Source organism: Rhinopithecus roxellana, chromosome 13 (genome assembly GCF_007565055.1).
Source record: "Rhinopithecus roxellana isolate Shanxi Qingling chromosome 13, ASM756505v1, whole genome shotgun sequence".
In the NCBI taxonomy this organism is placed as follows: domain Eukaryota; kingdom Metazoa; phylum Chordata; class Mammalia; order Primates; family Cercopithecidae; genus Rhinopithecus; species Rhinopithecus roxellana.
The window spans coordinates 113,103,675-113,115,305 of record NC_044561.1 but is presented as its reverse complement, the minus strand read 5'-3'; the positions used below and the strand labels follow the sequence as shown (position 1 = coordinate 113,115,305).

Genomic DNA, 11,631 nt, shown 5'->3' with positions numbered 1-11,631 from the left:
CTAAATCACCAGCAGCCCACAAGATGGGAGTTGAGCCCCGCCCTGCTTCTGAGGCTTTCCACTCAGTCCAGTCCGGGGTGTGGGGGACCCTAATTGAGTCTGAGATGCCTTGGGAGGAGAAGGTAAATGAGGCATGGAGTCCACTCCATGGGGATCCTGAGAAGTGATGAGCCTGCCTACACAGCCAGTTACCTGGGCAATCTGGCTGAACACAGTCACCCGTCTTCCTGTTTCCAGCCACTTTGGACCTAATTACCGAATAATTAAGGCCCAAGTCATTTTCCACTATTATTCTCCATTGTCCAATCTCATTTATCAACCCCCAGCTGCCTTCTTCTGACCCACTTAATTCTTTCCTCTCCCTCCCTTCTCTCTCCTTTCAATACACATCACACAGCTGGCCCTGTGCTGGGGTTCACAGCCCAGGGGCCAGCGCTTAGTCTGCCTGGTCGAGGCACTCACAGAAGGCATCTCAGGGGAGGGGATGTTTGAGCTGAAAGATGAACGAACGTGGAGAGATGGTGACCACATGGGGTCAGCACAGGGAATATCCACTGAGTTCTCACTCCACGCCTGTCACGCCTCATATCCCTTCTCAGGGAATTTCCATGAAAACAGTATGAACTGGGCCCGGTGGCTCCAGTTTTACAGTTGAGGAAATCAGTGTTCAGAGAGAGGGCATGACGTGCCCAAGGTGACAAAAAGGACCCAGGGACAGTAGTGGGATTCAGATCCCCGTAGGGCTGGCTCAAAACCTCATTGCCCAGTCCACTGGAGATTCCTCCACTGGGAAGGGTGTTCCAGGCTGGGGGAACTGAATGCACAAAGGCACAGGAGGGTGGAACATGCGGGAGTTTAGACAAGCTCCAGTGGTTCTGCACAGTTGGAGTGCGCCTGCTCCCCTGTGGGAGAGCAGTGTGTGTGGGAGCCATTGTAGGGTAGAGGCCAGACTAAGACAGGCCTTGACAGCCAGACTAGAGAGTTTGGGCTTTGTCCAAGAGGCACCAGGGAGTTTAACCTGGGAGCACTGCAGGCTTGAGAGGTAGGATGCCTGGTGCTTGGAGGCAGACAAGCAGAGTTTGAATCCTGACATAGCCTGTCTTACACACTTACGGCTGCTTGACCGTGGGCAAGTCTCTTGATCTCATATTGCTCCCCCTGAGGCGATAATAGCACCTACTTCCTGGAGTTGTCCTGAGCACGGGAGAAGTGTGGTGTTCAGCACAGAGCCTGGCATACAGTAAGGCCTGACAGTTATTCTTGTTTTCTTTCAGAAAGCTGACAACAGGGGCTGGTATGGGGAGTTGTCAGGAAGCCCCAGGAAGGGTGGTTTTGATTTCCAGAAGAGAGATACCAAGGTCTCTGGAGGCTGAGATGGGGAGACTTCTACAGCTCAGGGTGAGAGTGGGCCTACACGTTCCGAGAGGCTGGGCTGGGGACAGTTGTCCTCCAATCCCTGTGCCCAGTCTTCTTGCCAGGAGTGATGGGGGGAAAGACAGAGATGCCAGAGGTCATCCATGGGGACCCATCTCTTCCCAGGGAGCAGATGTCAATTGCTGGAGCCTGACAGTTCCAGGAGGAGGACACAGAGCAGCCGGAGCCTCTGTTCACCTCCAGTGCTGGGGGAGGGGCAGAGCTGGTGCTTCAGGCAGGCTGGATATTCCTGCCCTTGCTCTGTGTGCACTAATTTGGCCTGGTCTGAGTCTCATGGCTGCTGGGCCTTTCCTGTCTCTGCCTGTTCAGTTGAAGAGGTGGAGATGTCTCAAAAAGTGCCATGGTGACGGGGCGTGGTGGCTCATGCCCGTAATCCCAGCAGTTTGGGAGTTCAAGGCGGGTGGATCACGTGAAGCCAGTAGTTCAAGACCAGCCTGGCCAATGTGATGAAACCCTGTCTCTACAAAAATGCAGAAAAATTAGCCAGGCACAGTGGTGCATGCCTGTAATCCCAGCTACTCAGGAGGCTGAGGCAGGAGAATTGCTTGAACCCAGGAGGCGGAGGTTGCAGTAAGCCGAGATCACTCCACTGTACTCCAGCCTAGGCAACAGAGCAAGATTCTGTCCCTCCTCCAAAAAAACCAAAGAAGTGCCATGGTCAGGAGGCTGGCCTCCTGCAGGGGTCCCTGGCATGTGCCACGGGAGCACCCCCGACCCACTGGGTAGCTCCGGAGGGCTACATCCTCACAGAGTAGCTCTGGTTGGTTTGAAAGGGGACTGATTGCTTTCTTAATACAGAGATCACACCCATGAAGCACCTTTGACCACGGCCAACTTCACCAGCAGGCACAGTAGGCACTGTTCCTACAGCCTGCAGTATTTCAGGGGTCCATGGCATTGTTTTTATTTCTTTAAAATCAGCAGGAAAAAATGTTAATATAATGCATCCTGGATTATGTTCCTCTTTATTTTAATAGCCATAAATTAGAATTTTTAACATATTTCTGTGGAGAAAGGGGCACATAAAAACAAAAGTTGCAGGGGCCCATAAAATTCATATGCAGCCTGGTCTTTGCACTTCCTTCTCCTGTAGGACAAAATCCCAACAGACAAATAACTCAGGTGTTAGACTCACATGGAACTGGGTTCAAGCCCTGATTCTACTACTTACAAGCTTTGTGACCCTGGGTAAGCCACTTAACCTCTCTGAGCCTCTGTTTCCTCATCTGCAAAATGAGATAAATAATGAATGAAAGACCTTTAGCAAGGGTGCCCCTGAGCACATAAAAAGGATTCAAAGCACCAAAGCTGTCAAAATGCTATCAAAGCCGTCAAGAAAGTCCATCAGCCTGGTGGTCAAGACCATTTGCTTTATAGGTATTTCCTGAGCATCTGCTACGGGTCAAGCTGTATGCTGGGTACTCTTGTCATTTGCTCCCTGCCTGTTCCTCTCTCTGCAGACCCTGGTCCCCACCCCACCTGTGTCTGTATCTTCATCACCCCACTCACCATTTCTGTCTTACAAAGACCCTAAGATTCTCTGTCTAATTTCGCTTTCCTTTCTTTATCTTCACTTTCTTGCTTGCCACTGGATCCTTGGAATCTGCTCCCTGACCTGGGCAGGCAGCCCTACCTAATCTAATGGAGATCAGCTATCATCTTCTTACCTTTTTCTCACTGCAGAGGGATCTGCCCAAACTCTGTTCCACCTGCACCCCCACATCCCAGTGAGTCCCAATTGGACACAAGACCGACCCCTTCCTTCTCCTCTGCAGAGCCACATCCAAATTCAGCCCTGAAGTTGTCTTCTTTAACTTTTCCCCAACAATCTGCAGAAACATGGGTCAGGTAACCTCCCATTTGAAATGTTGACAACCTCAGCTTCCTAATACAATAAAAGCCTGCCTTCTATCTTTTTCCTGCCAAAGGCATCATGAATGATTGATTGATTGATTTAAAGAAATTAAAACATGTCACATAATTTTATAAGCAATGTAACCACCCGTATTGGAGCCTGGATACCTGATGTAAAGATTCCAGCTTTATTTTATTTTATTTATTTATTTGAGATGGAGTTTTACTCTTGTTGCTCAGGCTGGAGTACAATGGTACTATCTTGGCTCACTGCAACCTCCAGCTCCTGGGTTCAAGAGATTCTCCTGCCTCAGCCTCCAGAGTAGCTAAGATTACAGGCATGTGCTTCCATGCCCGGCTAATTTTGTATTTTTAGTAGAGACGGGGTTTCCCCATGTTGGTCAGGCTGGTCTCAAACTCCTGATCTCAGGTGATCCACCTGCCTCCACCTCCCAAAGTGCTGGGATTACAGGACTGAGCCACTGCAACTGGCAGATTCCAGCTTTAAATGTGGAAATATATATTTTTCAATACCAAAATCAATATAACATGAGAAAGATGCATAAAGAGCAGAAACAACTTTTTTCCCTTTTAAATGGGAGAAGTTGTTTAAGAACTTGTTTCTGGAGCTGAAGATTTGTCATGGTTTTATCTATGACTTAAAATAGGAGAAAAAACACAAAAAGTAGGTATTCAGAAGTAACCATGAATGCAGTCAAGGACACTAGGTCAACGGGTTGGAAGTTGACTCTTCCCCTTGACACAGCCAAATCTAGAACCCTCCCCTCATTCTTATCTGCTCTCAGGCACTCAGAGCCCTCTAGACCCTGGTCCAATTCGACAGCAGCTTCTTCTCAACTTGCACTTCACACCTGCTCCATTTGATGAACCCCATATTCTTCCTCCCCAAGACAAACCTCTTTCCCTCCCTGCTCTACCTGCTCCTCCTGGAAGAGCCTCACTCCCTGGTCCTCTTGAATATAAGTCCCCTGAGGACAAAAATCTTACATCCTCACTGATGGATCCCAAACTCCTAGAACAGTGCCAGGCATACGATAGATGGTTATTAAATATTTGGAGACTGAATGGGCAACCCAGAAAACTCCTATGTAAGCTTCAAAACCTCAATCAAATGGAGTCTGCTTTTTGTGCTACCCTTGGTCCCCTGGCAATGTCCGGCACTGTGGTTTCTGTTTCCACACTGCTTTGTGTTGACTCCTCTTAGTGCACATTTTACATGTCTGCAAATCAAGAGGCATCTTGGCCTTTGGAACAGACAGACCCTGCTTCCAGTCCTGCTTCTGACACTTCATTTATTTATTCAACTCACTTGTTCCACAAAGATTTACTGGGCATCTACCTCTATTGTACCAACCATTGAGAATTAAATGGTGAACAAAGGCAGATTAGCACCTGCTCCTCATGTACCTTCTCCCAGGCATGCCCATTAGCCTTGCGGTGCCTCTGTTTCCTCAGCTGTGACACAGGTAATGGCCCCTTCCTGAGAGGATTGTTGAGCAGATTAAATTGGGAGGTGCAATAAGGCACTCACTGCATGGTAGGTGCTCAGTAGATTTTGCTCTGTGGAGACTGAGCTCCTCCTCGGGGCCAAGGAAGGATTCCCATTTCTTTCCTCTTTCCTTGGGCACAGAGGAGGTAGTGGTAGATGTTGGCTGGTAACGAGGATGGTGGAGATGCACTTTGTGCCTGTCTCTCTGTGGCTGTCTCTGGATACACACACCTACACAGACACACAGACCCACACATGCATACAGAGAGAGAGAGAGAGAGAGAGAGAGAGAGAGAGAGAGAGAAAGAAAGAGTCAGATCCAGCCTGTCCTTACCACACTAGCTCTTCCAAGGCCCAAAACCATCCTTCACCTCTGAGTGGGTCAGTGCTAGGGGCAAACAAGAGTCTCTAGCACACTGGGACAAAAACCCAGGATTCCCAGGCCTGGGAAGGTGCAGGATTGACCTGGTGGCCCAGTATGCCCCATCCCTGACCCAGGTGGCTGAAGCTCCAGAGATGGTACACTTTCACCCAATTTCTCAGTATCTCTGGGGACAGTGACGCAGAGCAGTTTAAAAAATTACCCCCCACCCTGCGATCCACCCCCGCACCTATGCCTCTGTCTGGCCATTCACACTCCAATGCCTGACATGTGACCAGATGGCCACAGGCCCGCTCCCTTGAGCAAACAGCAGTGCACGTGAGCAGTGTCTGGCCTCAGGCTTGGACATGGCCAGCTGGCCACTCAGGACTCTTGCCCCATTCTGCAGGAGTGGAGGGGTAGATGGAGCACTGGGACATCTGGTTTCTAGCCCTAAGTTCAACCTCAAGGCAAGGTCTGGCGTGAGTCCTTTTTTGTCTCTAGGTCTCCTCAGTTTCCCTATATGTATCAGGCAGGGTCTGGCTGGCTGGTTGGAGAAGTAAGCCTGAGAGCCTTTTTAGCCCCTGTGTTTTTCTATCATATTCTTGGGTTCAGGGCAGAAATAAATGTATGGGCCTTTCAGATTTAGATCCTGGGCACCTTGGGCACCTGCCATAGTCCATTCTCAGCAATTGCTGAGATCATCTCCAAACTTATTTCATTCTGAGTTTCAACCTCTCCAACCTGCTGTTTTCCTCAATTCTCTCTAAGACTTTTAATGTTTTTAGGAACCTTCCAGTTGATGTGGAAGAGTTTGAAGAGATGAGGGTGGTGAGAACCCTCTGGACCAAAATGGAGCAGTGTCTCACATCTAGGAGTTGGGGTCAAGGCCTCGGGAGGTGTGGTTAGAGGGGCATGGTGGAATTCAAAGGGTGCAGATTACATAATTTTATTTGAAATTATTATATAATTTCATATTTGGAAAGATTTGAAAATGACAAACCTCAGAAAATAATGAGTGTCAAGGCTTTCTTTGCTGATTGGGACATTGCAGAAGATAGCTTGAAAGGGGCAATAGCTTAAAATTAACCTGAACCATTGAAATTGCTGGGTGATTTTTTTCTTCGGTCCCACATGGTCAACTATTGTCGTTTCCTGTGTTTCAACTTAATATTTTGGGGTTATCAGAAGAGCACATGAGCAACTGAGAACTACGAGTGTTTTGTGAGGCGGGAACACTCACATGTGGCAATGATTGGAGAAAGAGAAGGCAGCCAAGGAAACGGAGAAGAACAGTCAGAGATGAGAAGGAAGCCGGGGGCTCCAAGAAGCAGAGGTGGTCAGCTGGCCAGCAGTTTGGGACTGGGGCTGGATGGGGACCTAGGCTGGGATACCCCATCCATTTCCACCCGGTAGCCCTGTCCAGTGTCTCCTCTCACCACTCTGCCTCAGTGTCTTTGTTCCAGCCACACCAGATATCTGTTGTGTCCTTGAATGCCTCATGTATTCTCTCAACCCAGCCTCCCCTCCAGCTGTTCTCTCTTCCTGCAGTTCTTGTCTCTGCCCCTTCCACATCAGATGGGCACTGCCTCTGTTGTTCAGCCCTCTGATGGTCACCTTCTTAGGCCTGTCCCGCTCCCTTTGCCAGACATGGTTAGATGACCCTAAGGCTGTGCGTCTCCATTTTTAACTTAAAATTTCTTATGTGATGTCCGTCTTCCCCACTGGACTGTGAGCTCCTGTGGGCAAGGCTGGTGTCCATTTTGTTTATCGCCATATCTCTATGCCTAGCACAGTGCCTGGCATAAGGTAGCAATGCAATAACTACTAATAAATGAACAGATGGGACACCAAAATTATCAGGACGCTGAAGTCCAAGTCTCTAGCAAGCCTGGGCTCTTACTCAGCCAAAATATCTGGGTCAGATATGACTTTCTGAACGGTCCATGCGGAGCTTCTGACTTTGAAAATCAATGTGCATTTCCATCAACAAGTTGAGAGCATTGAGAAATGAGGAGCTGTAGGATCAGATGGTGTTCTGATTATCTCTCTTTTGCTGCAGAGCAAACCACCCCACAACTTGCTGGTATAAAACAACACCCCTTTCAGTACACTCACAAGTTCAGTGGGTCAGAAATTAGGAAAGGTCACAGAAGAGACAGCTCATCTCCGCTTCATGACATCTGGGCACCTCACCTGGGATGACTTGAATGGCTGGGACTGGGGAATCCACTTTCAAGATGGCTTCTTCATTCTTGTTTCTGGTGCCTGGGTTGGGCTGGTTGAAGACGGGGCTCACATGCAACTGTCAGGTGGAACACCTACATATAGCTTCCAGCATTGTGGTCTCAGGTTAGTAGAGCATGAGAGTTTCTTAATAGCCATCTCCTGACTCTCAGTACAATTGCTTCATTAAACAAGGTAGATGCCTCATGGCATATCATGATGTAGCCTAGGAAATCATATAGTGTCACTTCTGTACTCTATTGGTCAAAGCAGTTGTAAGTCCCTCTGGTTCGAGGGGACAGATCATAGGCCCACATCCTACTAGGAGTAATGTCACAGGATTTATGGCTATGTTTTAAAATTGCCGTAGAAGGTTTATGCTGCTGTAGATCTCTGGGATCAGGCCTGTGAGCAGATGCTGAACTGCATGACCAGACACATTTTCCCCTCAACTCTTAGCATTAGAAAAACACTTTAAAATCTTCCAAGTCACCAGGTGTGGTGGCTCATGCCTGTAATCCCAGGATTTTGAGAGGCCGAGGTGGGTGGATCACCTGGGGTCAGGAGTTTGAGACCACCCTGGCGAACATGGTGAAACCCCGTCTCTCTAAAAATACAAAAAAGTTAGCTAGGCGTGGTAGCGCATGCCTGTTGTCCCAGCTACTCTGGAGGCTGAGGCAGGAGAATCGCTTGACCCTGGGAGGCGGAGGTTGCAGTGAGTGGAGATAGCACCATTGTATTCCGGCCTGGGCAACAAGAGTAAAACTCTGTCTCAAATAATAATAATAATAATAATAATAATAATAATAATAATAATAAATAAAAAAATTCTTCCAGGTAGAGGAGGAAGGTGACTTGTAGCTTTGTAGGCCTGGGTTCAAATCTTGCTTCTATCACTTTGTGTCCATGGGGTCTTGGGCAAGTCGTTTAACTCATCTGAGTCTCAGTTTCCTTACCTGAATAGTGGAGGCAGCAGTGATGCCGTAGTGAGGATTTGGTGAGCCAGTAAAGGAAGATCTGATGCCTGCTGAATGCTTATAACAGTTACCTTTGTGATCATCAATGCTCTTTCATGTAAAATGAGAATAAAAATAGAGACCTTACAAAAACTGTCTTCCTGGCTCTAGGCCATCTGTGAATAGGGGAAATTCAATTCATGTTCTTGGACCAATCACTCGGCAAGAATCTGCAGACGCAGAGATGAACGCAGCAGCGCGGTCAGCCCTTGGATCTCCACATCCAGTGGACAGGGGAGGCATAGCGAGGCTGAGGGAGGTGGTAGGGGGCAGAGCATTAATTCCCGTGGAATGGTCATCAGTGCACTCATGGCATTCTTGATGGGGGTCTCTGGACCATGCCAAGGGGTCTTCTTTGGTCCATTCTTAGCCAACATATTTAACATGTACTCAGTTAAAGTCTGACAAAGTCTTGCTGACTTTGTTGGAAAAGACCAAAGATGGGAAAAACGCAGTTTCATAAGACCTCATGTGAAAGAGACATAGCTATGACTTTTAGCCGGCTCCCAATATTACCTACATTTTTTCAGTATTGTGTTAAGAGCTTTTCATGTATTGTTCCATTTAATCATTCCAGTAGCTTTATGAGGTAGGTGCCTGTATTGTCTTCACTTTATGGGTAGACACTGAGACTCAGAGAAACCAAATGGTTTGCCCAGGGCCACATGCTGTGTTCCAGCTGCCAAAATGCTAATGCTACCCCTGACTGCATGAATAGAAGAAAGTGTCCTGAGCAGGGGATGAGACACATTGTGTTCTGCACTGCCTAGATCACCCTCAGGGGTGGCTCTCATTTAATTCAGAGGTACTGGAGACCTTCCAGTGGAGGGAAAGAGTGAGACCTTGGAGACATAAGACCTCACAGTCATGTTCTGTGAGGGAACATGCTCCTGATGTGGGGGAGAGAAAGCTGACATCAGGACCACTCCTTCATATTTCCAAGAGGCTGTTGTGGGGCAAAGAGAGCTCCATGTTTCCTGTGAGCATGGTCCTGTGTTAGCCATTTAGAGCTGTTTGAAAATCTATCTGGTTCCCTTGTGATGTAGTGAGCCTCCTATCACTAGAGGTGTTCAAACAGGTTAGAAGTGCCGTTGAAGGCAGGCCTGTAGTGGATGGGCTGCTGGATGTGTGTAATGCCTCTAGCACAATGCCTGGCATAGGGTAGGTGTGTGCATCAGGGAACCCTTAAGGTTTAGGAGTAAACCTGGATTCTCTTAAAAATCATTTTTTTTTTTTTTTTTTTTTTTACATCCAAGCAGCTCCTTATATACTTAGGAGGTAATAATCATTTTAATGATGACCAAACATATTACATACACAATTTCATTAGAATTTTGTAACAATGCTATTAATTGTGCCTACCTTATGGGGTTACTATAGTTGAGGAAACTGAAACACAGAGAGATTGAACAACTTGCCCAAGGCCACACAGTAATTGGCAGATCTGGGATTTGAATCCAGGCCTCTGGCTCTCCCTACGGTTGTCCTTGCCCATGGATCTTCCAGGGGCAAGTTTGACCCTCGAAGTCTCTGGCCAATGTTTATAATAATGGAAGGCGTTCCAAGTTTCTTCTCATGGCTCTGCCTCTGGGATCTTTGGATTTACTAACTGGAGAAGTGAGGACACGTGATAGAATCGCTCAACCAGTGGTTGGCTGGTGGACCCAGCCCAAGCAGGACATAATTTTGATTCACCCAATGTGCCTATGTAGGGAATGCAGCCATAAACAAAATGGAAGAGATGCCTGTCTGCCTGAAGCTTATTTTCTTGTTGAAGAGACAGCAGGGAAGAGGCAACTGCAGTGTGGGCTGGTGGGGCTGTGAGTAGAGCGGATGTCAGGGCCCCACTTCCCTCCCTTTGGACCTCACTGTTGTAGTCCTGACTTACCCTTGACCACTTAGTCCCTGCCCGGGACCTTTCTCTCCCTGCCCAAGTCCACTGTGCTACACTTAAGGCAAGCTAGAAAATTGACGTCCGTCGGGAATAGCTCCAACCAATGATTGATGGGCCTAGTGGATTAATACCATGGCTCCTTCCCTCTACGCTGAGATAACTCAGAGCTGTGTGTTCTACACTGAACTCTTAGCTGAAGTTGCCCACGGTGGGAACTTGCCTGATAATATTCTTTATTGGCTGCCTTCCTGTCCCTGCCTCATTTCTCATTTCCCTGCCAGCAGATGCTGAGATCACCTTCTACATACACTACCTTCAATCTTCATTATAGACTTTGCTTCTGGAGGGACCCGAATGACCATGGCATAGGACAAAGCTCAGGGACTCTGTGAGCCTAGAAGAGGAGGCGCTGAGCCCAGCCAGGACAGAGGTCCACAGAAGATCCCTGAAGGAAAAGAAGGCTAAATGGAGACTTCAAGAGTGAGTGGGAGTTAGTCAGCTAAAATGGGGTAAACAGAGAGAGAAGAGGGACAAGTGTTCCAGCAGGGGGACTGGCATTTGAGGAAGCTCAGAGGCAAGGAAGGGTGGTATGTCTGTGAATGGTGGATGGACCATTACAGCTGGTCTGTGACAGTGGAGGATGGGGGATTGTGAGTGATGAGGCAGACGCCAGACTTGGAGGCCACAGGGAATGATTTGTATTTTATTCTAAGAGTTCCCAGGGACAACTGAAAGATTGTTGGCAAAGAAGTGCCAGCCAGTGGGCCAGGTAAGAGGACCTGGGAGCTGGGAGGGTGTCTGAGGAGGCCAGGCCCCACAGTGCCTCCTGGCTCTGCTTTCAAAGCCCCTCAGAGAGCAAGGAGAAAGAGGCCCTTCTGGGAAGATTCCTGGGTGCCTTTCAAGGAACTTCCTCTTGCTGCAAAGTCCCCCTCGCTGGAGCCCATAAAGCAGGGCACTGAAAGTAATTACAGGCTGGGAGAGGCCAGGGCAAGGACGCTGGGGACGTGCGGGGGGCAGGGAGGCAGACAGGAGCCGTCATGCTGGCCTGGCTGCCAGGGAGGGAGTGTGCAGACACCAAAGCCCCCATAAAGTCGCCCAGAGTAGGCCCTTTTACAGGCATTCTGGGCTGGGGCATGACATCACCAGGAGCCAATCAGAGGCTCCCCCAAGCCCCTTTTTCTTCTTTGGGGCCTGTTTCTGTGGTTATTGAGGTACATTCTTGGTGAAGGGGGTGTTTTCTTTTGGAATGCTTGAACCCAATAGATTTTGCAGCCGCTGGCTAGGACAGTCCTCCTTCAGGCAAAGTCAGCTAACCGTATGTTCCCTTTCAAGACAG

General features: G+C 48.5%; 1 long non-coding RNA gene across 1 annotated transcript in view; it reads left to right on the top strand.

Annotated features, from left to right (window-relative positions):
- Positions 1–10,751: 10,751 nt before the first annotated feature.
- Positions 10,752–11,631, top strand: part of LOC115892702 — a 53,068-nt gene continuing 52,188 nt past the window's right edge. The window contains exon 1 of the long non-coding RNA XR_004052597.1: positions 10,752–10,775. This is a non-coding gene — a long non-coding RNA (uncharacterized LOC115892702). The remainder of the gene's footprint in view (positions 10,776–11,631) is intronic.